Here is a 27,555-nt window from a genome sequence, read left to right on the forward strand (position 1 = left end):
TAAATATTCTGTTAAACTGGACAAAATTCAGCCTTCCCACTACAGACTAAGAGTAAACTGGTGTTTACGCTAACGGAGCAACATGCGGAGCTGTAGCACACCTAAATGGCTAAATTTGTCAGTGTAGGTAGTGACCTGTAGCAGCAGTGCTAGAACTCAGCTCCTCGCTGAGACAAAACAAAAGCCAGAGAGATTGGCATCTCCCTCTTGGCTCTGAGAGAAGCCTTTGATTTTTGGAGGGCTCCTGTAATACGGTTAGACAATCTGTTTCCAGCCAATAACAGGCGGAGACACAGATTCATAAAAACTTTCTGCATCTCATAAAGTATAAAATGCAATTGCTAAATTAGAAATTCAGATCTTCCATGTTCTTGGCTGAATGGAAATGGAGACTCCAAATTGCTTATTATTAACCGCAGTGTGCTGGGCTGGTTTTGGTTTTTTTCCCCCAAACCCCCTTCCCACTCCTGCTATGACATCTTTTCTCTTTTTCATACCAGTCTTTCAACCACGAATCCCAAGTCATAGTCAGATTTGTGTTTCAGTCTCAGGTCTCCTGCCCATTCTCTTACTCATATAAAATGGCGCAATTAATTTATTGCAGTCTCGCCACAGTTGTTTTATTCATCATCACTGTAAAGCTCCTGTGAAGTACGCCCAAGAGAGGTAATATCATTTTAACAAAACTGTCCTGATGAAAGAAAGCTGAGAACCCAGGGAGAAACAGTAAGCTTATATACCTAGAGTGTGTTTCTGAGATAATATTTCTTCCAATAAAACATTATTTCATATGATAATGAGTATACAGCCTGTTCAGTGAAGAAGCCACACAGTAAACAGATGTGGAAAAAGTCAGAGAGAAAAAACACCATTGGCAGACACTAGAATTAAGCTAAGTAAGCTATGGCAAATTCCTTGAGAGATCCACTCTTACCTCGTGTTATGGGTCTGGGGTGAAAATGTAACTGTCATTCAACAGTGCACATCCAACAAGGAAATGATTGCAGCTATTTTGTGGGTGCTAAAATGCAGCTGTGGTGGATGTTAAAGAGAGTAGTGCCCCTATTCAAAGAGACAGTGAGAGCTCAGGGATAACCGGAGGGGTTTGGATCCCCTCTTGGGAAGAGGATCGTCTGTACACAGGAAAAAGGCAGATCCGGGTCCTGGGGTTCTCCAAGACTGATTTTGTAATGTCTTTTGATCAACTACGGCAACTTGATGGGTACTGGCTACTCATGATGCTATTTAAGGATTTACAGGGGAAAAAAGACAGACCAACCTTACAAATCAGCGGTCTGAGCAAGCTGCCATGAAGTTAGTTAGCCTTTTTCATGAATCGAGCTCCGTTGTTTTACTTTGATTGAGTTAAGATTGCCTTGACACATGTAGTTGGGTTTTACGGGCTGTAGGCATGCACCTAATTTGACTCTTACTATCTAAAATGGTATGTGTGTGTCTAAATGATGGTCTACAACCTGTCTCACTCAATGATTTCTTAATGCCAAGTTGAAGTGCTGAAATGTGCTCTCCTTTGGGTTTTTTTCTAATTTTTTTAAGTCAATACCTGAAATCCTCTGAAGTTACATTAGCCTGAGCCATTGACAAATAGCTGCTATTCTGCTTCCAGTCTATCTCTGTAGCCCATCAGTTTTTATTAACAGTTCTTTTTGATGGCTGTGTAGAACATGAAAAGGGTCTGCATATTAAAAAAAAATAATAATAAAAACAACAAGCTGAGATACAAAACTGGACTGTCTCACTATGACATAGTGCCATGAGGTTCCCAGACTGCTGTTAAGAAAATATAGCTCATACGCGTAGTGCCCCTGCCCAGCTATGCTTCATCTGCCAGGCGATGTTGAAATTGTGCCTTCCTGGCGCTGCCTTTATTTACCACAGTGGCATTGACTTCATGCGCTGCAGCCCTTTCCATTTGGGTTGCCTCAGCCAAGGTCATCATTGCGTAAAGCATGAGCCCGCAAATAGCAATTTCTTGCTATTTCTGAGGAGAATTACTAGTTCTGTTTGCATCAAGGACTGTGAGGAATCCCTGCTACACTTGGGACGTGGCAGAGCTGACTTAGTCAGAGTTTCTTGGATTAAGCAGTAAGAAAAAAAAAAAAGAGTTAGAAAGATGAGTCACTGCTGAGTGCAAATGTACTCTGTAGCTTCTCATGGAAATAAAGCTTTCTTAAAAATTATATGATGTGCCCCTATATATACTTTTTCTATATATCAATATAGACGTGTTAATATATACATACATATAAACACACAGACAAAGATTCAAGTGCGCACGCACCCAGAAATGTCTGTCTATAAACACGTAACACCAAATTCGGAACAGAGGTGAGTGTATATACCTAGGACATAAAACCTAAATCTACTGAAGGAATTGTACAGCATACCACCACACGCCCCTTGTGCCTACTTTGCAAAAAAATTAATGCTTTAGGAAAATAAATTATCATGAAGAAATGATCCTCTGTGTAAGAGCTGAGGCACATCAGATCCAGATTTGAAAGGTATTTCAATACCCAGCTCTTGATGAAATCACAAACCAGATGTTCTGCTCATCTTCTGTCACATGCCCAGGGCAATGCAGAAATTCTGAGACATTTTGTAAGTGTGAACTTCTGACTTCAAAGTAAAGTGTCTTTTCCTTGTGGTTTTACCTTGAATTTCCCCTTTCCAGGCAGTCAGGTAATACAATATTACAGGGGGAAAAAAAGAAGTGTCATGTGGATGAAAAATACTAATTCAAGATTTTATGACTAGTAGGAGTACTTCTCTATTCTGCAAAGTGGCATTGTATGAACTCTTATCAGCTGATGAGGTTACATTTATGCACTGGTGTAACTTTCGCAATTTTGACTATTGGCTATCAAAATTACCTATAGTTAAGCCTACAGATTGGAGGGAACATTGATGAAAAGGGTAAGGTCATTTGTCTTTTTTCACTTTCCCAATACCTGATTCATCACCTCTGGAAATTTCTGGGGCATATCCACCAATGAAAATGAGATATTTTAGCCAATCCTTTAAGTGTTCACAGAAGTCCAATAGATACAAGAAAATCTCTCACTTCTCCAGGTTTTCTCTGAATTGTCCTTTTCCCGTACTGGGCATTTGTCACAGGAACAGGGCATACGCAAGAGCACTGGCTGCTGAAGAGCTTATTTTTATTCCCGGGCTGACATAGGTACTGCAATATCTGTCTCCACGCATCTTACCTGGAAAATATCCTGCATCCACACTGCATAAGGGAGAAGCATGGGCGTTAATCAAGATGTCTAAATAACGTCGATCCTGTAACTAATTACCATCTATGTGTTGCAGCTGTAACAGGAAATAAACATCGATGTTCTTCTTCCTACTGGAACTAAATGTGTTCAGTAATTAATTCCAACTGAAGAGGTCGGCTGTTAGCCATTTCTTATGGTTGTTCTTATTACGGCTGTTTTGACTCAGAAGGTACAAGGTGATTGTATAAGGAGCACAAAACCGACGACAGAGTATCGTACCTCCAGCGTGATTTGATTTCTCTTGCTTTGCTATGTCTAATTAAGGTTTTACAAGATGCTGCAAGCCCTGGTCTGTCTCCACCCCCGGAGAACCCCCTCCTGCATGGTCACCACATGACAAAGAGACACCCCCCCTATAAAACACAGCTGCAAACTATACAGACACTTTACAGGTCTCAGAGATCATATTTACGCAGAGGTCCTGCAGCAGGGAGATTCTGAATGTCGGACCCTGTTGGTGGAATGTCATTAATCAGAGGATAATGGACAGGAAGGTGGGTGGCTGCTGATAGTTTTGGCTCATTTAAGACGGTTTTGGAAGGCTGCCAGATTGCGCGGAGAATTTTTGAAATGTTTCAAACAATACCGTCTTTACAATGTTATAAAATACTGGGGTGGCTTGAGTGGGTTTCAAACTGGCTCCTGGCCAGTAAAACCTCAGGATTCCAGTCAGCTGTAACCTGGACTCAAATGTGTGTCTGGGGTGGCTGAGGTCACCAGCACCCCTTGCACCCTCCCTCGTGTTTGCACACCACCGAAAAGCAGACGATGTCCTCGGCGCTCGAGCTTGCGCGAAGCCTTAAAGCCTCCAGCTTGTCTCTTCGTGGCTTTGCTACTGCAAATATTTCCCCTTTGTAATTCACGGAGATCCCCTTCCCTTCAAGCAAAGAAGTCGTGTTGTGTAATAGGGAAATAAAATGCTGCGTTGATGATCAGGTAGGGCTGAATCTTCCATCGCAATTCAGGTTGGAGTCCAAAATCTGTCCTGCCACAAAGGTGTGGCATGAACAATGGACAGATGCCTGCTGGGACATACAGAGTATAATGCTGCACAATGCTCCAGTAATGTGCAAAAAAGAGCCTTAACCCGAAGGAAAATCAGGTGCCGTCTGAACCACGGGTGTAATTCACACGCACTGGCGTAAATAACTGCACCCCGTGTATGATAAGCAAGGCCACAACCAGAATGATAGGGTTTGTAAATAATTATTGGGCTCGTTTCTGTTGGGTACCACTTGATCGTCCAAAGAAGTGAACTAATTGTATTCATATGAACAAATGCTGTAAGTCACAGACCAGGCTCTTTATTCTTATCCACAGGAGGTAGTCACACTTTCATTAAAATTAGGGAAACTTTTCTGGGCTCTCTTGAGAGCTATAACACTGAAGTCTTTCAGCTTTTTAAGAGTAAAAGTTTCCCATGCTGGTAAAAGTGATATTATTTAATTTTATTAATTTAATATTTTTTGTTTTAATCTTATTTTAGTAAAATATCATCCTGATTTTTTTTATTATTTTTGTTACAGAAAATGATTCCATTTCCAAATGAGACACAGTTCAGAAGACTTTATTTATAGGAAAGTAAAACCTAAACCTGAAGCTATCTTTCCTCCCTTCTGTTTCCATAAACATGATTTCTCCCAATAGAAAAAACAGTAGAAGTAACTTGTCATAATATCATTCATCAAAAGGAGTCTGATAATCCCAGACACTTGAAGCCACGTTTGCAAGCAAAACACACTAAATGGAAACAGAACATTCTAAGAATTAACCAGTTTGCATTGCTTATCCTTCCTATGTTTTAAAAAAAAAAGACTGTCATGTTGTAAGGCTCTCGGTATGTTACGATGCCTTCTTTGCACTGTAAATCTACAGCAGCAAAATAATTAACTATGGAAGCACAACGCTGTCATTCCAGCCTCACCTATGTGACAGTACATAAGGGAAATTCCACATCTGGAGAAGGAGTTTTGCTTTTCTTCAAGACAGAACCAGCCTCCTCAACAAGCCCATCTTCTTGCCAAGGCCCTCCTTCTCTCTCCATGTGACTGTGTAGTGGCTTATTTATTGCTTGAGCACATGGCAAATGTCAGGGACACACTCGCCCTTTTTCAGCAGATTTTGATTGATAAGTGAAATAAAACCCGCTGTAATCAAAGAAACTAAAAGCCATCAGCAGTCACAATGGTGAGGACTAACAAGCACCCACTAGTGTCCAAATAAAATAAACAGATATAAAAGCGAATTAGGCAAGACGGTATTCTAAATGCTACTGTCCAATTCCTTGCTCGGAGTCAGATGTATGCTTTCATAATTTAAGAGCTCAGTCTTCCTAGATGGCTTTGCATGGCGTTGGCACTGGTTTGTATGGTATGTGGACTCCTTTCCCTGCGCACAGATTCCGCAGCCACTAGCACAAGCCTTCACACACACAGTCTAGCACACGCTCACGTAGGAATGAATGGTATTCACCCTACTCCGAGCACGACATTTTAGTTTTGATAATTTTGTAGGGCTCAAGTACTTGGAGCATTTGCTGCTTCCAACTACTTGTTTCATTTCAAGAAGGTTATTTTGCACGCTTGCTTTTACTAGACAAACCTCAGGAGCAAACCACCATTATTTTAGGCTTCTCTTTCACAAAAGGTGATCACACCAGTTAAGGGTTGAAATCCTTTTGGAGGTCTGAAGAAATAGGAGGGAAGTAGAAAAGAAGGGGGCTCACTAAGTGTGTGTCTCTGGTGAATAGCTCAGGATAGCTCCACTCCTGTTGCCTGGCCAAATGGCTTAAACAACAGACGTTAACAGTAAACCTGCATTTCTCTTCAGCTTTAAAATTGCCAAGGCAGTTTTTCTGATATACCTACAGTGTATCTCAGCCCTAAAAGCCTCAGGCACACTTCATTAGCTTTGCAACGACTGCTGCACGTCTCTGAAGTTATGAAGTCTTTTTGTTAATAAAAATTATACTGTGATTATATAGTAGCTTAAAAGGCAGTAACGTTAGAAGTCTTTTCAATATTCCCATAATACTAAAATAAAATGTATGTTATTTTGAATTCCCAGAAATATAATCTTTTCTTGGAAGTAAACTCATGGTATATAATCGCCTGCTCCTCCCTGCCGGTGAATGCACTCCCACCTCTGATTCACATTTATGTTGTGAGTGGCTTTTAATGACAGAACAGGGGAATATATTGTGGTTTCACACATACACAGATTTTACGGTCACTTATTCCTAACTAGGAGATAGAGAGACATAGCAGAGAAGTATTCTTTCTTTCTTCCAAGGTACTCCACCTCCGAGTACAGTAGGTGGTTCCGTGTATTGTAATGTAATATCTTGGAACCAGTTTTATATCGAGAAGGAGAAAGATAAAACAAATAATCCCAAGGGCTAGATGATGGGAAATTGTTTTAGGAGAATTCATTTCAGCCCTGATACCTGTGATTTGGGGTAACTGAACACTTGGTTTATTGCCTCACCACAACAATCCATCGAATTACCTCTCTTTCACTGCTCAGTGGGCCTGAATGCCATGATGCTATCTCATTTCAGTGTGTGTGCGAGTGTATAACCAACAAGCTGGTTTATTAAAAGCAAATTAGCCTGCATGTTCCTGTGCCGGGCAAATCCTTCCCTGGATGGACCCCACCGGAGAGCAATGCAGCTGTCTAAGAGTCTTTGGAAATGGAAATAGATGTTTGCGGGCCTAGCTTAATTAGCCAGATTGTAGATAGCTTAAATTCAAGGAGGTGAATATTATCTTAGTTCACCTTCCCTTTGCAGTACTTGGTGGTAGTTGGAAGCCTATTTCAGACTTGAAATAAGCATGGTTTTATTCTGTCTTTCTCTAAGCTGATGTATGAAAGGTAGCGACTTCAATGTACGATCTACATCCTATCAAGCTGTAAGGGCTGTTCTTCTGCATAGAGTTTTTGTGCATATAATGCCTTATTGTGGAAAGTCCTGCTTTCTGTAGTAGCATCAGCTCGTTTCAGCCATGGGATGGGTAACACAGAAGCAATATGGCAATGACAAGCTAGTAGAAGTAGAGAGAAGATAATCAATGAGTAGACAAGAAACCTGGACTTTCCAAATACTGATCCCACTTAGCAAATCTTTTCAATGGCTCTATAAAATTTGGGTAATGATGCTTTCACCTGGTTTCTAGAGGAGTTGAAGTAAATTCAGCACTGTGCAAGGTGGCTGGGACCTATGGATACCATGCGGAGACTATCCTGTAGCGGTGCAAAATGTCCAGGCCTGGACATTCCTTCTTGTGTATTTTAATTTTCCAACTTTACACAAAGGTGTTTAGCCTTTCTGCTATTCATTAGAAGCAATAAAGCAATAAAGCTTATGGTTTTCTATGGGCAGTGGACTTAAAGTACATGACTAGTGTTAGGTGTATATTTAAGTGCTTTATGTGTGAAAGCTCATTGACTAAACTTTAGCCTTATTATGTGCCTCATTTTACACAGCCAAATTTGAAAAGATTGGTCTAAATATATTTTCGAGTCACTTAAGTCTCTTCTTTCCATGCCCTCCCTGACATTACTATTTTACAGGAATTTGCCTTTAAAAAGGCAATGCAAAATGTATTTTTGAAGTAAACACTACCTAATTTGGCGCGGCTTTTGATTGGCATTTCAGATTTTTTTTTTTTTTTTTTTTAACCAGGATATTAGTAGCTCCTTTACAAGCTGCAAAAATAAACAAGAAAAAGTAAATGCAAGCCTTTGTTTGGGAAATTTTTTCTTTTTTCTTTGGGTTTCCATCTGAATGTATTCGGCTGTCTGGGGTGAATCAAGGCTGATCCTGGTGCAAAACTATTCTCCAACAGATAGCCAAGCTGCTTGAACAAATGGTTCGTGTTAGCTAGAGAAAGACACTGAATCTAAACCATGTGCTTCTGGGTCTTGTGGTTTCAAATTGAACCACAAACACTCAGGCAAGCTGTCAGTCTCTATTCACAATTTCAACCAACCTTGCAGAAAAAAAGGGGGGGTCTTTGCCCACCAATCATGTTTTTAACCCTTATGTGATTAGTGGGGTGGCTTTAATGCTTTGCATTAGAGAGGCATGCTGTTTCTTAGAAGAAGAAGTAAGTAGACTGACGACCGGGGAAAGAAAGACAGACAAACATTTGATGCAATGGGAATGAAAATAAAGATGTTTAGAATCCTACAAGGTAGGGCTCGAAGGGATCTCAAGAAATTATCCAGTCCAAAACCTTTCCAAGAGGCAAGATCATACAAAACCAGCCATCCCTGGCATTTTTTACAGAAGAACTACTTTATAAAATGCTAGATTTTTTTACCACTCTCAGTAAGCAGCTGTGAAAGTGCCGAAAGTCACCTGTGAGAGGGAGTGTGGGACATTCTGCATCAGCGGAATGTGCTGCTACCACCTATGCTAAAGAAATAACCACTGGGGGCTTGGGCTGCGTTTACTGCTCTGGACCAGAACACTAAGGTATGGGGTTTGAAGCAAATGTCCTGTTTGCTCCCACTTACTATTTGTTGGTTTAGATCACACAGCAGTGAGCTTAGAGGATGCCATAGCCTTTACTCCTTCCGTTCCCGTTGCTTTGTCAAAAAAAGTCAGAGTACCACGTAACAGCACGCACAATCCCAGCCTTTGAGACAGCTAAGCCAAGAAATCCAAGGGAGACATCTAAGAGAAGATGCCTGTGTATGTTGGAGGACATTATGTGAGGCAGCTATTTGCAGGTTCTCTCTGGGTTTTTTCCAGCATATAGGTGACTTATGTGCAAGGAAAGAACTGCTTGTTCAGGAACTGAAGCTGCTGGGGAAAACACATGGGGACAAGCTGCATTTATGTTCCAGGAATCCCGCTGGGTAAAACCCTGCTGCAGAGAGTTCAGACACACCTGGTTGCAAGCCCAAAATGGAAATGTGCAAGAGTTGAATATTTTGTGAGGACATGTTCTATAACAGCATTGTTTGGGGGGCTAAAAAAAACCCCCTTGCTGTAAGGCCTTTGTAAATCTATATCTCCCACCTCAGCACTCTTGAAATACCATAAGAATGTTTGCTCCTACACTGCTGTATCGTATTTGGGACTGCTTAGAGGACTGAAGGTTAAAGAAGGAAAAAAGAGGTAAGGGTTAGAATTTGTAACTTTGAACCTCATTAGTGTTTTACATGTTAAAATGAGTTGCAATCTCCTTCATCCTTGCTCTTTATTTCCCTATCTACACAATGAGATAGCATGATTGAGATCTTCTCAGGAAGCCTACTAAAATTGTAATGAATCAGTTTGTACACAAAATCTTCTCATGCCGTCCTTTTAATTTAGAATGAAAAAGCTATTTTTTATTTAGAAAGAAGTTTCAATGCAAATTTTATCCAATTTCACTTCAGTGGAACAGGACTGATTTCAGCAGCTGAGGATTTACCCCAGTATTGAATGGGAGAAATAATGTCAGTGTAAACTGATAGTTTTAAGTATTAAAGAAGGACTTCATGAAGATATGAGACTAGCTCCTATGTTGTAAGAAACTTAAGCAATTGAGCCTACTGAGGGTGAGCAGAATTGGGTATATTGGGCAGATAAGTATGTTTGGAAGAAACTAAGATTGCTGGTTTGCCAACCAATCTGCTTACTGGACAAAGTTGCCTTTGTTAAAGAGGTTATTCCCATTACTACTTTTTCACTAGGAGACACCATTAATGACAGTCTTAAGGAATTACTCCTTATTATATTGATTTCTTATAGCACGACTGTTACACAGTCACAAGGCGGTGAGTGTGCTTGGGACAAGTCTGTGGCAGACCCCGCTCAGCACCCTCTGAGGAGCTCCTGGAGGTACTGTGCCCTCCTTGTGCACCTTTTAGGGGTGCTTTTAGGGATGTAAATGGAGAAAGTGGCTCGGGGGGGATAAATTGGGACCAAATTCCATAATTTCTGATATCACCTCAAGGTTTTTCACCAACAGTCCTGAAAGATCCTCTATGTTTTAGTACCAGTCAGAAGGGAGGAGAATGGGACCTGCTTTAGTGTGGGACAATAGAAGAATGTTGTTCACCTTCTCACAGCACATCGTACACCTCCCTTATGGATATTTAGTGACGGGCTAACTGATTCTGAGGGGTGTCTGGTCAGGGCTTCAACCCATTAGGTTCCTCCCTTCATTGCCATTGCCTCCACTTCTAATTTGGAGAACTCTGTTGAATCCAAACTCAACTTCGTGCAACCAAATATAGTTCTGGATTAACACTGCTGCAGTCCAGAGCTACCTCAGACTGACACTGCTATAAATGAGTGCTATAACTCTTTAAAAAACAACCCTTTCCAACACTGCATGAAGGTTACATGATCCCCTACTTAATATGCACATGAACTGGGATGCCACAAACTTCCCTGGGGTTTCCTGAGGGCTGAAGTAAAACTTAATTATACCAATTGGTTAGACAGACTGTTAAAACTTTTGTTTCACATACACTTTTTATTCCCTCTTCTCCATCTTTTCCCATTTGCCAAAACCTCCTGAAGAGAAAATAGAGATTATTTTACTTTTTACCTTAAAGGGCTCCTTGTGTGCATTTGCCTTATTAAATAACTGCCAGAATATCTAATATTCCATGGACAGCACTGATGAAAATGAAGCATAACATTGGTCAAATGAGCAAGTTTCATGTATAGCATTGTCCCTAATTTGGTCTCCAGCCAATGAAAATTCTGTACCGTGCATCTGTTGGCTATAAATGAGTCTTTGCATTTAAAAAGGTCTTAGAAAAGAGAGGATTTCTCTTTTTTTGTCACTATTGTTTTGAGCATAAACATGACCCATTCATTTATGCCTCCCTGAGCTTTTTGTCAGCCAAACTTCAGTCGTCTTTCATCTGTCCCTGCGTAGGGCTGTCTTCTTTCTCTCCTTGATGCTGTTACTTTTGCCTGTCATGCACAGAGAATGCAGCACATGTTGGGTACAGCAGAGCTAAGTTCGGCAACAGATATTATTACTGATCACAACAGCCTCTAATCTTTACCAGTTCAGAAACAGTAGAGGGAAATGTAGTTCTTACTATCTACAGTAAATCTGGTAAGTCTAAGGCGGAAATATGGAGCTTCAGCGTCTTCAGAGCGGCCAGCCAAATATCCGAAATGCCTGTATGCATCTGGCTGAAGTGCACTCTGCAGATTGATGCATCATTAAGTTCTCCTTTAATGATTTAAAGGGGAAAAGGCCTTTTGCTGGATTTCCACAGAAGGTTAATTTTCCCTTTTCTGGCAGATCTGCAAGGCCCTTAATGGTGTATGGAAGGAAACGGTGCTACCTTTCTACACAGACTTTTCTGTAGTTAGGCCACTAATGTGAGGACCACCATATTCTTATGTTTTACCTATAAGAAATTAAACACCAGCCATTAATATGTTACCTACTGACGGCAGCTCAATTCCTTTCCTGTAGGTTTGCCAGTTGTTAACTAGGAGGTTCCATTCCCTGACTTCAGACAGGGATTTCTTCCTCCATGGTAAAACATCACCTACCTGAGGCACCAGGATCTTGTTCAGCATTTCGGTCCAGAAACAGCAAACACAATCTAGCTGTGGCAAGCAGGGGGAAAACTGGAATGCCAAGGGCAGGCTGGGAATCCAAACCACGATCTGCTGGAAATAAGGCTGGTTCCTGGAGAAGCCAAGAATTTCCACCCTGTTTGTTTGAAAAGATTTCACTTGTCTGTGAATACGGACAGGCTTGAATACAGAGCTCCAGACCTCTTAACAGCCTCACTGCAAATCATGTTAAACTTCATATCGCATATGGATCGTGAGTTTAAAATAGTTTTTCTCCGAGTCCACCACTATTAGTACAGTGAGCTGGATTCCTTTCAGGCTTTAAGAAATCATTTCTGGTAATTAGGTTAGGAATTCTGTTCAGAGATGGGGATACCAAAAAGCCTGGAGAAGCTGGAACAGTGATAATGTTATACTAGATGAGAAGACATCTCCAAACCTTTTCAACAGTCCTCTGCATCCAAAAATGTTTTAATTTACTGTCATTTGCCTTTGCCTCATTCCGCAGTTGCTCTTATGCAGCCAGAAACCTTGTATCCCAGACAAGTGAAACATCTCTCTTTTTTTTCCATTTCTTTTCCTCTTCAGTTTCTAAATGAATTCCCACCAGTTTCCAGAGCTTATATCACACTTGCAGCCACCTAGCAGATATGAAATCTAAACCAGGTCTCTCTTTTTGTAGAGTAGTGGTGAAACGAATTACCCATTCAGAAGAAAATGACCCATTAAAAGAAAATTGGACATACAACTGGGAAGAATCCATCCGTATGCAATTGTCAGCATTGCATGTTAATACTCATATCAGCATGCTGAGCGGGGCTGGAGAATCATACTTAAATTAACATACCAGAGTAACAGTGGGTGTTCAATAAACAGGATTGAGGATTTGAACTAAACATTTCAAAAAACTGTTCAAAGCTAGATTAATCAAGAATATACTTTGAAATGCACAGCTGAAATTTGGTATTCATTTGAAAAGTTTTAATTAGTCAAAACAATAGCGATTATAACTATTTTTAATAATTAATATAATTATTGTGAACTTTATTCCAGTAAAAAATGATTGATACAACATTTCTATTGGGGTTAAATAGGTTATCTGAGGCTTAAACAAATGAGCAGAGATGGGAAAATGTGTTTTAATAAATTTTGATCTTGCATTAAATTTATGCACTAAAAAACTTTACTTAGAGAACCAAACTGATTCAGAAAGATTGGAAATATGAATGTGACACATTTTACTGCACTCTGAGTAATTTTCCATGGAAAAAAAAAAAATGAGGGTTTCTTTAATTTAAAAGTAATGTACTTTGTTATCCTTGATTGCTGGAAAGAAAGTCAGGTCTTGGACTGGTACAGAACCACACTGCCTAGCTGAAGACTACAAAGAGGAATTTTAAAAATGGATGGGGGCTTTATTTCTAGAATGTGGCTTTCTGGAATAGTGTGAGTTTTATCAGGCTGTAGCAAAACCAAAGCAAGAGAGATGCCAAACAGGATCGAATATGTTGCTGGAATCAAGAAATCTGCTTGGGGTATCTCTTACCTCAAGGGCCATGGGTTCCCTATGTATTTCTTTCTGTAGTACAGTCCTTCTCTAAGTTAACTTTCTAAAGGACAGCATGAAACTGAAAGTCATCTCCAAGACAGCAAAATATCTTGCTATTATCCTGATCTCAGTTTCAAGTGGACAGAATTCAAATTGCATACGCACAGATAAAAATAATTCCCCATATTTTGAAAAAGAGAGAAACAAAAAATGAGATAAAAGTAAGTTTAAAAAGAGTCTGAGATGGGAGCTCTTTTAGGGGAAAAAGAAACCACAACAACAAAACCAAAATATTTTACCAAAGTTTAGGTAGGTAGAAATGTTCAGACCCAGGTGTAAAAATGTCATTTTTTGCTGTCGAATGAAAGCCTGCCTCTTCCCTCCCTTTGCTAAAATTGCTCAGCAATTGTTACAAGGAGCTAGTAATGGGTCTTACCCAAAATTCAAGGTATCAAATCCTCTAAGCATTCAGAGGGCAAAGAGAATTTAGAAACCATTCAATTTCAATCTCACAAATAGTCCCTTTCCCATAGGGTTTCCACCAAACCAGGCAGCACAAGTACAATACAAAACTCTATTTCCAGCTCTACTTAGAATGAATTATTTTCTTTCTTTGCATAGGTTCCTGTCTCTTGGCTAATGGTGTATTTTGATTATAAACTATTCTGGACTGACATCCTCTCTATGTGTATACATACATATATACAAATCTCCATACATGTGCTTATATTTTTACATGCACTGCCAGCAGTCCTTCAGTTTTGATTAAGCTTGTAAATGCAACCCTATTCTACTAAAAATTAAATCCTGAATATAAATAATCTCCAAACTGAACCTAAGTCTCCTCTAGATTCAACATGGAGATGACAAAAATGATAAATAACAGAATACATTCACAGCTTTGCAGATTAGTTTTCCACATGATGTGCTGGGGGTCTCCAAATTTAGAATAGTTATACCTCTGGTATATTATTGCCCCACAGATGGCAGTGAGAGAATTAACCCCTTTAATCTGGGTGAGAAATGAAGATTCAAACCAAGAATGATTCTAGGTGGGGTTTAGGAGTCAAAAATGAAAGTGACTGTGCAGTGTGAAAAATGACATTTATATACTCTACCTAGAGATATTTTTTTTTTTTTCCACTATGGAACTGTTTAAGTTTACTTTTTTTTTTTTTTTTTAACTACAGCCATGGGAAGCATTTTAGGACGTTTTGTACACCTGCTAGCTCCATTTCATTTGTTTAAACACATTTTATAACTGCAGTTTATATATTTTTCCAAGAAAATAAAAATGCTAAAAATATAATGTGGTGTTTGGGAGAATGTAGGTGGGGGATTGGAAGGAACAAGAGGGCCTCATCTTGGCATATGTTCCACTTTATGCCAACTGCAGCACATTCATCATTAACATACTGGATGGGGATTACCTCTATACACTCATTCTCACTCACACACACATTTCCCCTTTGCACCAAAGAGCAAAATTGTATATGGGACACAATAGACCTATTGGGCATGGGTGCTGCTTTATTGCTAATTACAGTGTTTGCTTCGCCAAGGTGTTACTGCTATTAGCCTTGAAGCAATTTTCTGCTCCATTGGTAGGATATGCCTCAGCCCTTTTGGTGCAGTCATTGTTTTGGAGCATAGCCAGCAAGAAAGGATTTCTATACATTAAATGTTGTAGTATTCACCCCATGGAAAAGTCTTTGCAGGGAGACCTAACTGGACCTCTGAGAAGATCTTGAGATTACTTTCTAACAAAGGTTCTGTGATATTCTTGTCCTTTAAATGTTTTCATTTTCACTAGCTTTACTGCCACTCTGTTTATCAGATTCTGTGTTTGAAGCAGTGTTTCATTGTTCAGCTACAATACAGTCTATGTTGTTACTCATGGCAAACAAATAAGAAGAAAGATGTTTTAGTCCCTGGCCTTCTACTCTTCCTGAGAACAAAGAGTTTGGAAAGACATTTTTCAGAAATGCTGGCACCACCTAAGAGCTAATGTGTGTCTATCCGACGCCTTTTTTCTGATTATAGAAAAGCAAAGGAGCTTTGGATCCTTTATCAAGTCCCCTGTTGTCACAAGGAGGACATTATCTTTCATAAATTTCATTTCAACAGTGCAATGCTTATGATTTGTTTCCAGACATAACCTCCATTTTACAAAGGGAAGAACAGTAAGCATCGTCACTGAAATACCTTATTTAAGGTCTTGAAATGAACTATTATACGTCTTGGGATTGAGAGACACACCACCCCCCAACCTCTGTCTGCTGGGCTAAGCAGCACCCATGCTAGACTGGCAATAAATAATGAACCTGTTTCTGTTCTAAGCTCTAGAAAAGGGAATGGTCGGAGTTACTTGAAGTTTCATGGACCATTTTCGACCTACCTATCTTTCAATATGAAAAAGCTTCCTGACCACTGCATCTGTGACTTAAACAATTACATCATCTCACCACAGAACATGTTCCCTGGCACAAAGAGATCTTTTTCCTTCTGAGGGAGTTGGTGTTCTTCGACTCAGGCTCTTGACTAAACTAGCCAGCATGATTCACATCTGCCAAACGACACATTAGCATAATGCATAAAGAGAGGGAGTCTCCATTCCCAACTAACACTGATTTAGCTTGGCATTAAGTATTCCCTCCCTTAAGCTCCCTTCCCCCCGTAAAAGAAATTCTTGACCTTTGATTTTCTTTTCAGTTTTCACCCTCCAGAATACATGTGCTCTTCCCATACTGACCCTCCTCTCTTCTATGAATGATGGGAGAGGTCTCTCACCTCCTAACCTAATCACATCTGAGTCTTCTCCTCCAGTTGCCACTAAGGTGAGAGATAACGAAATAAAAAAAAAAAAAAAAAAAGAACCCAAACCAAACAAGAGCATGTTTTGCCTTCTGTATTTGAAGAGGAAAAAGAATAGCCTCAAGACAAGAAGACTCCCTTATGGCCAAGGCGACTGACAAATTCTTGTGGTTTTCTCCAAAAGTCAAACCAAAATCCAACCGCCAGCCAAGCTGAGTTCTGGCAATCTTGCATTGCCTGGAAATGAGCGCAATCGTATCCTAATAGCTATTTGGATAATTGTCCGTATGAGCGATCTGCCAACCAATGTTGGAAACAAGTCTTTATTACAAATATAGCATGAAGTCTAATCTGGAATACATTAAAATGTTATTTCTGTAGCTGCCTTTTCCCAAACTTTAAATAATGGCTAAACCATTTATCAGCTTTTGAGGAGAAAGGTTGTGTATACTGTACTTTCAGAGCAGAGATGAAAAAAAAAGTCTTCATAAAAAATATTCTCTACATAAACTCCGTAATTTCTGGTCCCCTGTACATTGCTAAAAATTATTACAAACCCAGTTTAGATTTGCTGAAAGGGGCATGGCATGAACATAATATAATAACCAAACTGTCTTTCTAGGCACCTGCTACAGACTTCTACTGATATCACTAGAAGCTGCAAGTGGTCAAAGCAGCCAGACCCACCCAAGTTTTGTAGACTATATGTAAATAATACACAACGCTTAATAAGACATGCCTGAACAACCCACAGTGCACAGCCTATCGTCAGCAATGTTAACATGACGGCTCACTAAGGTTATGGGCATTGTATAAGGAGTATCATTATTGCCTTGTTATCCACTTGACTTTATGAGACCCAATACGCATGCAGTTTCTACTTGTACACAGTTCAGGAAGCTGTTTTATCCTTAGGTCTCATTCGATACCTACATGAGTTCTCCATCTTGGAGAACATGGTTGGACTAGATGATCTTTAAAGGTCCCTCCCAATCCAAACCATTCTATAATTCCATGATCTTTGTCACCGTCTTCTGAAGATAATATCTCAGATGGGGCTGAGTCACTCCCTAGAAATATCTGACTTTCCCTAGGCACTGCTGAGATGGTCAAGGTGGACATAGTTTTGACGGTTGAAGGTAGCTGGGATGAATCCCACATCCACACAGCCCTGAGTTAGGTGAGGTAACTCTAAGTCTTGTAAGCTTAATGTTATGCGATAGTAGTTAAGGCACACAGAACAATCCCTAGCACCATGATTTGGAGAAAATATCAAAATATAGTTTTTATACATAAACCTGAATGGCATCTCAGGCATCAGCGCCCTTATAAGACCATAGCAGGTCTAAACTTTTTTTAATTGGTGTGCTCTCCTGTAGCTCAAGAAGAGTATTCTGTGTTTGATGGATGTGCTGGGACTGCCATATTTCAGTCCCTCCATTTCTCTGCCTTCTTTTTTTTCTTCTTGTTATATCTATTAAAGTGATTTATGACTTTTTCATTGTTCTGCCTGGAGCTTGGCCAACTCTTGAGATCAAAATCCAAAAAATTCTCCTCAACAAAACATTAGGGTGACCAGAATGAAACAGGACCTGTGGAAAAGATTTGAATTGTGGGAAAGGAAATAACCCCATCTCCATGGAAACGCATTCACGTTTTCCAGTTACTCCTGAATAAATGAAGTTTGTGTTCTCTAATTCCTAGACTCCAATTGGAAGCACACCTAGCCTTAAAGTACCTGGGAATACTGTTAAAAACATCAAGGTTTCTCTGAGTAGCATTGCAGTTTCACAGCAATGCTTTTTCTTCTTTTTTTTAACTTTTTTTTTTTTTCTTCAGGAAATCACCATCCGAGTTCTTCAGAAAATGTCTGCAAAACACACACAATCCACAAGGTGCTTTTAAGAATTAGCTGCAGTGGCTAAGTTTCTACTCTAGACTTGCAAGACCTCCTAATTCCTTAAGAATTGCTCTAGTAGTCAGTAATACTTAACAAGCCCCACGTGTGTGACATTATTAAAAAAATACTTAAAGCCTTCAAGCTCGAATTTACATAATATGAGCATCTAGCCAAGTATTTCACTCAATTTCTCCTTCACAAGACTTTACTGTCTCTCCTCGGCAGTCACGGTGCAGGAAGACACCATGCTGTTTGATTTTTGCATATATAGTTAAAACAAACTCAGCACCTGCCCTGGACTGTTGTAGGCTTGCAACTGGTTTCAGACCATGTAATGTTGCAACAAACCAGGGAGGCGAGATGCCCGCTATCCCATATCATCGCCCACACAGGTGCGGTTGTAGACGTCTTGAGGCTCCATGGCATTCCCACTGTACAGCGGTAGCTAAAATCCAGGCTGGGATCAGTGTGAACTTGCAGGTTTCATCTGGTGGAATTATTCCTGATTTTCCGCAGCAGGCCATGGAAATAAATATAACCAAATATATATGTATATGTATAATCAAGTATCTATGGTGGAGGTTAGTTATTTCAGTGTGTCATCTCAGAACCAGGATCAATTCTTACTGGGTTCAGGCTGAAATTTATCATTATTAGCAGTATGTATTGATTTTAATTGCTCATGGCTTTGAAGACATGGGTGCTGCTTTATGGTATTGTTTGGTTCCCTTAGCATAAACTAAGACATCTAATTTTAATGTTTTCAGTCTCCCACGTAAGAGCCCCCTTTGCACAGCTAGTCCACATTCCCCACTTCTCAGCAAGCACCTTTTTTTCCCAAAGCTGCCGACCTTCCCAAGACTCGTTTACAAGAGGAAAAGAAAAACTGAGTTTCAGAACTTTTGAGAGGAAGGCAGCTCTTTACTGTTTCCTTACAGAGGCGAACTGGTACCTGCAAATCCACGGATACGCAGGGAAATTCCTGCAGATGCCTGGAATATTTAGCCCACATGTACAGCTTTCCCAGCCTGACACGGAGCAGTGCTCTCGGCAGCCGCCCCGGGGACGGATCGGCAGCACGGGACGGCTGTACCCGAACCCGTGTGGCTCAGGGTCCCGAGAGACTCTGCTCTAAACACACGAGCAGGGGTTGTCAGCTCCTCTGGCAGTTTTCAGGGTTTTTTTTTCCTTTCTACTGTCATGCTGGCGGGTTCTGGCTGGCCATCACCCCGTAAGTAAACCACCAGAGACCTCACATATAGGGCGTAGCAAACCACTGAAGTGCATGATCTTTCCTCTTGTCTTTGGTCAGGGTGCAGAATTTTTGTCCCATGTCCCCGTCTCTCCATGCACTCCCCTCGAAGAGAATGAACTTACAAAAAGAGGAAAGAAGCCTAGAGTCCCTTTTGCTGACCGTAAGCTGGAAGGTTTTGTATCCCTTTTCCACTCCCCAGTACCTTTTGTTCCCAAGTGTGTTTATTTTAATGTTTCTGTATAAAATTAATGCTTGTGAAAAAGAAGGGATTACTAGAACTACCTGCTGGAGCCAGGATTGGTGGAGGTAGACTGTACAGGATTTTTTCTTAAGTGGCTTTGCCTGCATGCCTAGGTTTTCAGTTGCTGTGCTCTCTATATTTGAATTTGGCATTCACCGCATTGCAAAAAAACAGATTTACCAATGCAATTTTCATTGCTGACCTGCAACAACCTTTGTTACTCGGCATACCTCCCTGAGCAGAGAAAGGCTCTTACCCACACGTGGCCATGTCCAAATCCCATATAGCTTTTTAGTGACATTTAACTGTGATAAAGATGAGACCCTCTGAATTAATTTTAAATTAACATCTAAACAGATCTGTGAACCTTTGTCCTTAAGAGTTGCTTGTACCACCAGTGATCCTCCATCTCCAAGCTTCTTTTTGATTTATGGCAAAGGGACCTTTATTTTTAGTGCAAAATTAGGAACTTCCTTTTGTTCTGTGCTCTCACCTGTTAGCCATGCCCAAGTTAATGAAAAGAAAGAACATAATCCTTAAATTCTGTGAAAATAATGGTTCTGTTCTGCCACAGAATTCTTTTCTGAGCTTCAGTAAATAACTTTCAGCCTTATATGTCCTAGTATCAATCTGTAAGTCATGAAGTAAAGATATGGTTCACTTCCCTGACGAGGCTGTGAGGTCCCTACTCTATAGCAGGGATCCCACAGGTGGATTTACAGACAAGCATGTATAATAATCTAAAATGCAAACCCTCTTATACTTAGTGGATACGATAGGATGCCATCGTTAAAACCCTACTGTGGGCCACATTCTGGCCCATGGACAAACCTTTTTAAAATCACAGTCTTGTATATTACCAGAATAGAGAATGTATAAACAATGTGATTTTACCAGGAAGATTTTCAGGGATGCTCAGCATGTGCCTTCCCTGTAGATTGGTGGACGCTAGGGCTGCTTAGCGCTGTGAGCCAAGTCATTTGGGGGTCCCCATACAGAAGTGCTTAAGATTAGACCTCTAACCTTGCAATCCTGGCTGAGTCCTGCTGACATTTTTCACTGTCATGGGCCTATCGACTATGTTTGTTTTGCATTGCTATGAATGGCGTAGCTGACACTTTCATCCTTGCAATGCTTTTTTGGCAGTTTCTGCAAAAGCTTTAAAATGGATTCAACAGAGATGAATTGTCCCTGGCTGCACAAGCGAACAGGTAGAAGGTGTTTGGTCTTCTTTCACTGTTACACTAGACTCGCAAAGACCCAATAGCTGCGTGGATCAATAACCCCTGTGTTTTCAGTCCATGCTTATTAAAGGTGGTGCATGGAAAAAAAATAAGAAACTTTCTCTATTTATATCTGGAACTTAATGAAGTGAAATTATCACAGCCGACAGGCGCTAGTGTTGTAATTCAGAGACATGGCTTGGCTTAGAGGGATCTGCAGGCTGTTTTTATTCCAAATAATAAAAAAAAAAAGAGTGAAACCTAATCCTCTAATCAGTTCCAATTTACATATTCACGGGTCTTATTTCCAGCCTGCTGGAAGAAAAAAAAGATAGTGTTGGAGTCACGAAGCGATTATTTGATTAAGTAATTATTAATCCCAGAGTGCTCTGATTAATTCCAAGCAAGTTAAACAAACGTATTGGAGCTGGGCTGGTCACCTTCACGCCATTGTAACATGTAGGGGCAAAACTTGTGTAGATATATTTTTACCTGCTCTACACTGAGGAGTTTTGTTCACTGAAGGTCTCCCATTCACTTCCCAAGGGGTTAATACTCCGCTAAATGAAGTGTTACAAATTTGAATTTTATCTGTGGCTAACTGCAATACCAAATGCTGATCTTTATTTTCAGCCTGGAAACTCCATACTGGATCTGTGCACAATTCATTTTTTTACATGTTTAAATAAATTTAAAAAAAAAAAGGGGGGGGGGGGGGGGTAGAGAATAAAAACCCTGAATGTATTTTATAACAACTTTTTACCAACTGCCTTGAATCTATCATGTGGGTAATGTTGTATCTGAGACGGCCTTGAAGCAGAGTATATCCACTGATTTCAAGAGAGTTGAGATACACACTCCAAAATATTATTTTTCTTCTAAAAAAAAAAGAACACTGAGAGGAAACAAGCCTGGTACTTACTTTTGCTGGTAGTATTGGGGTTTATGTATTTTATTCTAACATGATAAAACTTCTTGTAGTTGGCCACTGTATTTCTTCAGACACACACACACACACAAAATGCTTCCTCAAATTCACTATGCTGTTCACTTCAGCTTAAAAGCTGCCCTTCAGACCAGGCCTTTCTCAGTCCAAACTGAAAAAAACCAGAAAGGTGATGTATAATAACCTCACAATAAATAAACCTGAAGTATACTGCATCAAAGGAAAAGGTGAGAGGCACAGTATGGCACACCATACCAAAAAACAGCTTGTCAACATCTTGTTGCTATGACTGAAGTCAATTTATGCCACATGGATATGTTGTACTAAAAAGCAGAGTTAGTTGAATGTCTCAGAGGTTCTAACAATGCTGATAAAAGCACTAAGTTACTGACTAGGGACAGAAGAAAGCAATTAGACTTCAACATGGTGGTTGTGTGTCAGATCAATAGATTATGGAATTGTATTTGTTATTCATTGTCCATTATTTTACTGCTTAACCGTATCTTCTCATCTGATCCTAGGTACAGATCCATCTGGTTAACCACATTACGCAAGTGATGAATATTTGGAATCAAGAGTTTTCAAGCAATTTGGAGGCTGAGACTGGCTTCAGAATGATTTGTTAATGAAATACAGTATTCATAACAAACAATTCTTCCTGTAGGCATTGTTAACGACCCAAGTCTTTCCATCAGCATGGTCCAGCAATAATTCCTAGTAAGAAATTTCAAATCTCCTGAATAAAATGAGTTTTTAAATTCCCTTTACAATTTTTAAATCAGAAAAATGTAAATTGTCTTCACTGAAGATGGTTTTGATTTTTTTTATTCTGTTTTGGGGTTTGTTATTGCTTGTGGATTACAGTAGAGAGCTCCCAACTCACTTTAGTTTGAATATTCATCATCCCTTTTGAGGAAATCATACAGTCTGCACATTGCTGCAGTGTGAGTAAATGCTTGGTCCCAGGCAATCCTCATGGCTAAAGCTTCCTCAGTGAGTTAAAAATACTGACTAAAGCCCATTTCCTTTGATACAGGCTACTGTATTTCAGCTGAGCACATGGTGGGATGAAAAAATGTCAGATACCCCATCTGCTGGGGAATTCAGCATGGATGAACCAGCAGAGGATGAGAGCAGTGACCCAAGGCTACTTGAAATTGAAATAGCTCCTTATGAGCAATCAGAAGCAGAGTAATTATGGTAAACGACACTATGCAATGAGTGAATAATGGACACAGATCCAGCTCTTCCCTGTCTCTCAGGGTGGGATGTGAGGTTGAAACAGCTCAGCTTTTAAAGGAAGAAAATATTCAGAGGTTTCATTTGAGAAAGATGAAAGATTTTCTTTTGAGTGAAATGGAAAGTTTTGCTTCTCCTCTCTTCTAGTGACAGCTTTGCCTCAATCATTCATTTAGTATTTTAGCATCTTATAGCACTGCATTAACTAAAGGCAACCAAAATCTGCTTCCAAAGCCAAAATAATTAATTCAGATTTATTAATCAAAAAATAGCCTAACATACCTTAGGGATGACAATAAACACACAAAATCAACCTTTTCCCTGGAAAATGCTGATTTTTATTTCTCTTCAGAAAATATTTTCTTCCAAATGTTTCGAGCAGCTCTCTGTGTGACTGCTGCCTCCCACTTGAGACTTCACAAGAACACAGGGAACCTCACTCTGCTGAAGGAAATCCCTGGATTCAGGAAGGTTGCAGAGGATGTAATTTAGGGCAGACTGTAGCCACCAGTGTAATGTGCTACAAAATCTGTCTGCAACACTGTGGAGAATGTATGAGGAGGGCTGTAAGAATGTATCCAACAACCTCACTCTCTTTCAAAACTTCCCAAGTTTAAAGGAAACCGCTAGTCAATGCAGAGATCTCCAAAAACAAAATAAGTACTTAAAATGTGGTTTTATTTTTTTGTTCTGAGATCATGAAATCTTTCTGCTTCTTCAACTTGCTGTCACACTCACGAGGCACTGTCAAATCCAGTGAAGAAATCTCACTGGTGTTTGGGCTGATATTTCATCCTGAAAATGAAAGGGAAAACAGTGGACAGTTCAAATGCTTCTGAAAGCAGATCTAGAATACCATCTGCCTGCTCCAAGCTGAGCCTGGCTCAGGTCCAGAGCTGAGGCATCACACGTCTTCATGTGATCCCTGTCATACACATCCCGTGCTGGATGGGACTACCCATCATTTTCTGCAGATCTCCAAATGCAAAACTTCTTTTCTTTAGGGTTTGAAAGGATGTTTTTCAATAGGTCCCTTGACTTATTTACCATGAACCTCTCTGTGTTTCATAAGAGAATGTGGCCAAATAACACAGACACTGATTTGTAAATATTTTCCTGAAGAAGAATACGGAGCACCATGTATTTTGTTAACCACTGGGTCAGACAATTGACTGTTCAGAAACATTTGAAAGCCCCTTGAATTCTTATGAAAACTCTAGGGTTAAGCCTTGAAAAAGGCAGGTAGGACAGCCACTAATCACTTAAGTGAATGTAAGAGTTGAAAACTTCAGTAAAACGTGGGCATATGCTACCCTAAAATCTCATATAAGAACACCGTGGCAGTTGAAACATGTGCAAAGGAGGACTTGGGCAAGACAAAGCGAACCATACCAGCTTGACCACAGGTGCTCCACAGACAATTAGCAGTGTACCATCTCAGCTGATGAGATCATGGCAGCTAGCCGCTTTGAGAAATCAGATGAGAAAAGATTTATATTTGTCCGGTGCTCCTTAATGACCAGAACTGGGAGGGTTTTTTCAGCCCAGTCCCAAAGTAATGTGTATGCTTCTTTAACCTTTTTAGTTTAAAATCACCTCATACCTAATGGACCAAAAAAGAACAACTAATAATCTGAGAGGGCGGAATAGAAAATCTGTCAGCCTGAGTCAGACTATTGGACCAGCAAGCCCAGTATCCTGTCTCTGAATTGCTGTCAGTATCTGACACTTCAGGCTTAGTTGGGATAATAAAACATTTTCCTCAACCTTATGTAACATCTCGGCCTGGCAAAGAGAAGATTTAAACATTGATTGCTTTCCACTCCCCTCTGTCTCATGAATGTGAATCTGACTCTTTTCCAAAATGAACAACTCTGATGAGCTGGAATTGGTTTCTGGGCAGGATGGGAAAAGCTCCTCTCTCGTTACTCATTCCTGGATAGATCTGCTAAACCTTTGCCTCCTAAAAGGGGGACTTGAATTACGATACATAAAACTTCATCCGCAAAATTCGGGGTGCCCAAGGATACCTTTTCATGGAAGGTGGAAATGCATGTTGTAAGACTTCATGTCTAGTCACTTTATTTTTCCCCCATCATGTCTACTTCCTTTATTTTTTTATTTGTTTAAGCTCTCCATTAGTTTATTAGCTTGACAGCAGCCCAGTTAATTAGACCGTCTTCCCTCCCCCAGCATAAGTGGTATATTAGGCTCCCCAAATGCACACAAAATTTAGTGCTGCTGCTGGGGCACTTCTCAAAACAAATAAAAGATTTGCAAACCAGCCACCAAACATCCAACGTAATTAAACTGCATTTGTTACTTTTTCGGCACTCACACACAATCGAGGCCTTGTATGAAGCAAGCACTCCCCAATCAGGCTGTTTTTCTTTTGGAGGGAAGAGTGCCAGGAGTCTTACCACCCCAGGTAACATAAGATCTCAACGAGCAGCAAATGGACAGTTGCAGCCAGAGTGAACGGACTGTGGGGAGATCTATATGAATGTGAATATCTATAGAGAGAGCTATAGATATATGCAAACATGCACATACAGGGGAGTATAGTTCTTTAGGGGGAAAAAAAAAAAAAAGCAGTGGAAAGCCTCCTAGAAATTACTGCTCCATGCACAGGTATGTAAATGACTCTGGAGTCTTGCTGTCCACCACCTCAATCAATTACAAGGTTATTCAAGATAAAACAAACACCATTTCAATTAACTGCATATACAGCAGTGGTTAGAGGCACAGGCAGGGAAGAGGAAGTGGGAGGAATTTTTGGAAAATGGAACTTTTTTTCTTCTTCTTCTGTAGATATGTGCAAATAGAGGTTGCCTTGAGGTGCTGTGAGTACAGCCATGAATGTTCTTAAACCCCAACCTAAAGCCATCACGCTCTAAAAGAAAAAGAAAATGAAGACCAAAAAAAAGAAAAAAAGAAAAAAAAAAAGAGTGAGCAAAGCCTTGAAACATCTGTTTAGTTTGTACTGGCTCAAATCAACTATTTGCAAGAGCCAGTGGGAGCAGAAATCAGGACAGATGCTCCAGTATCACTGATTCTGTTGGAGACAGGACTAATGTGTCCCTCAGCAATTCTACAGTGCAGTTCTGTGCGAGTAGAGCTTTCTTATCTGTATGCATGGGAATGCTTGAAGCCTTGCAGTATTAGGACACAGCTGGATGACAGAATCTGAAAACAACCTGCAAATTTAGCAGTTGTTTGAGAAGACAGGGAAGGACGAAGGCAGGGGGACTGGACATGTAATATCAGGCGTCATTTTCCATCAGTGCCACGTACTTCTTGCCTAACACTGAGCAAACCATTTTACCCCTTTTCTTCATTTTTCACACTTCTGCGCAACAGGCAACTCTCTCAACCTTTACCTGTCTGATGCATTTACAATATGATCTTTTCAGTCCGCCAGCAGTGTTCTACTCAACAGAGGCTTCATTCTCATTCGGGTATGCGTGTGCCATTGGACTATAAATCAGGTACTCTGATCATAATACATCATGTTCTACATGACCAGAGGCATCCGGTCTCCAAGGACATGGCTGTTTGAAAACAGGGCACATAATGTCTGGCACATTATTGATCAAATGAAATTTCATTCTCTATCTTTCTGGGAATTGGTCATGATTATATTTTGATTGTTATTTGTCAACTGAAATTATGGACTAAGAATTTCTGGTCAAAAGGTCTGTCTTACAGACTGTTCACCTGCAATCAATACAATACTCAACATGAGATTTACATGATTTTTCTACTTCTCTGCCTGATGTAGTAAACCAGTTATGATCAACTGGCTTTTTGAAAAAAATCATTCTTTATTAATCAAATATTGCTTTCTAGATGAAATACACCCAGGCCAGGAGATAGGAATAAAATTTATAGCCGCAACACCATAAATCACCATCCAGTCTCTTGCAGCTATGCTCAAAATCATAAGCAATAAATTTATTGCAGTTGCACAGTTTTCATGGGTGACTTCAGACACAATAGCTGACTGTGAGCCTGCTCCTAGCCCAGTACAACAACAAGGTAAAGCAGGTGTATTTGAAACACTTTCACATTGGTTTTGCCCACCCCCACTTGGAGGGTATTGGAAGTCTGTTACACTTCCAAGCCTTCTTTTACATCACTCTAATTTCTATTTGTGACAGACCAGAAACACATACTTTCTCACTTATTATGGTCCTACCTAATAAGCAGTAACTTCTTGGGAGCAAACTCCACACTTAATGCATGTCAACCACCTCGTGGTTGACTACAAGAAGTGAATAAAATCTTGAATTTGGGGAGGAACTGAATCAATTCCAGAGCTGATAACTAGCACTCCTTCTGTAAATATTCAAACCTCAAACCCCTGGAATTTAAATAGGTAGTTGCATGGTAGACATATTTAGGAAGACAAGATCTAAATCCTGGCCTTGATTTCAATGCCTAATTAAATTCAGAAAAATCAACTCTTCCTGATCACTCTTCCCTTTGAAAAATGTTTTTTCCTTTTCTGCAGTACACTCACTGCCAACAGCCAC

Source organism: Accipiter gentilis, chromosome 10 (genome assembly GCF_929443795.1).
Source record: "Accipiter gentilis chromosome 10, bAccGen1.1, whole genome shotgun sequence".
NCBI classification, from domain to species: domain Eukaryota; kingdom Metazoa; phylum Chordata; class Aves; order Accipitriformes; family Accipitridae; genus Astur; species Astur gentilis.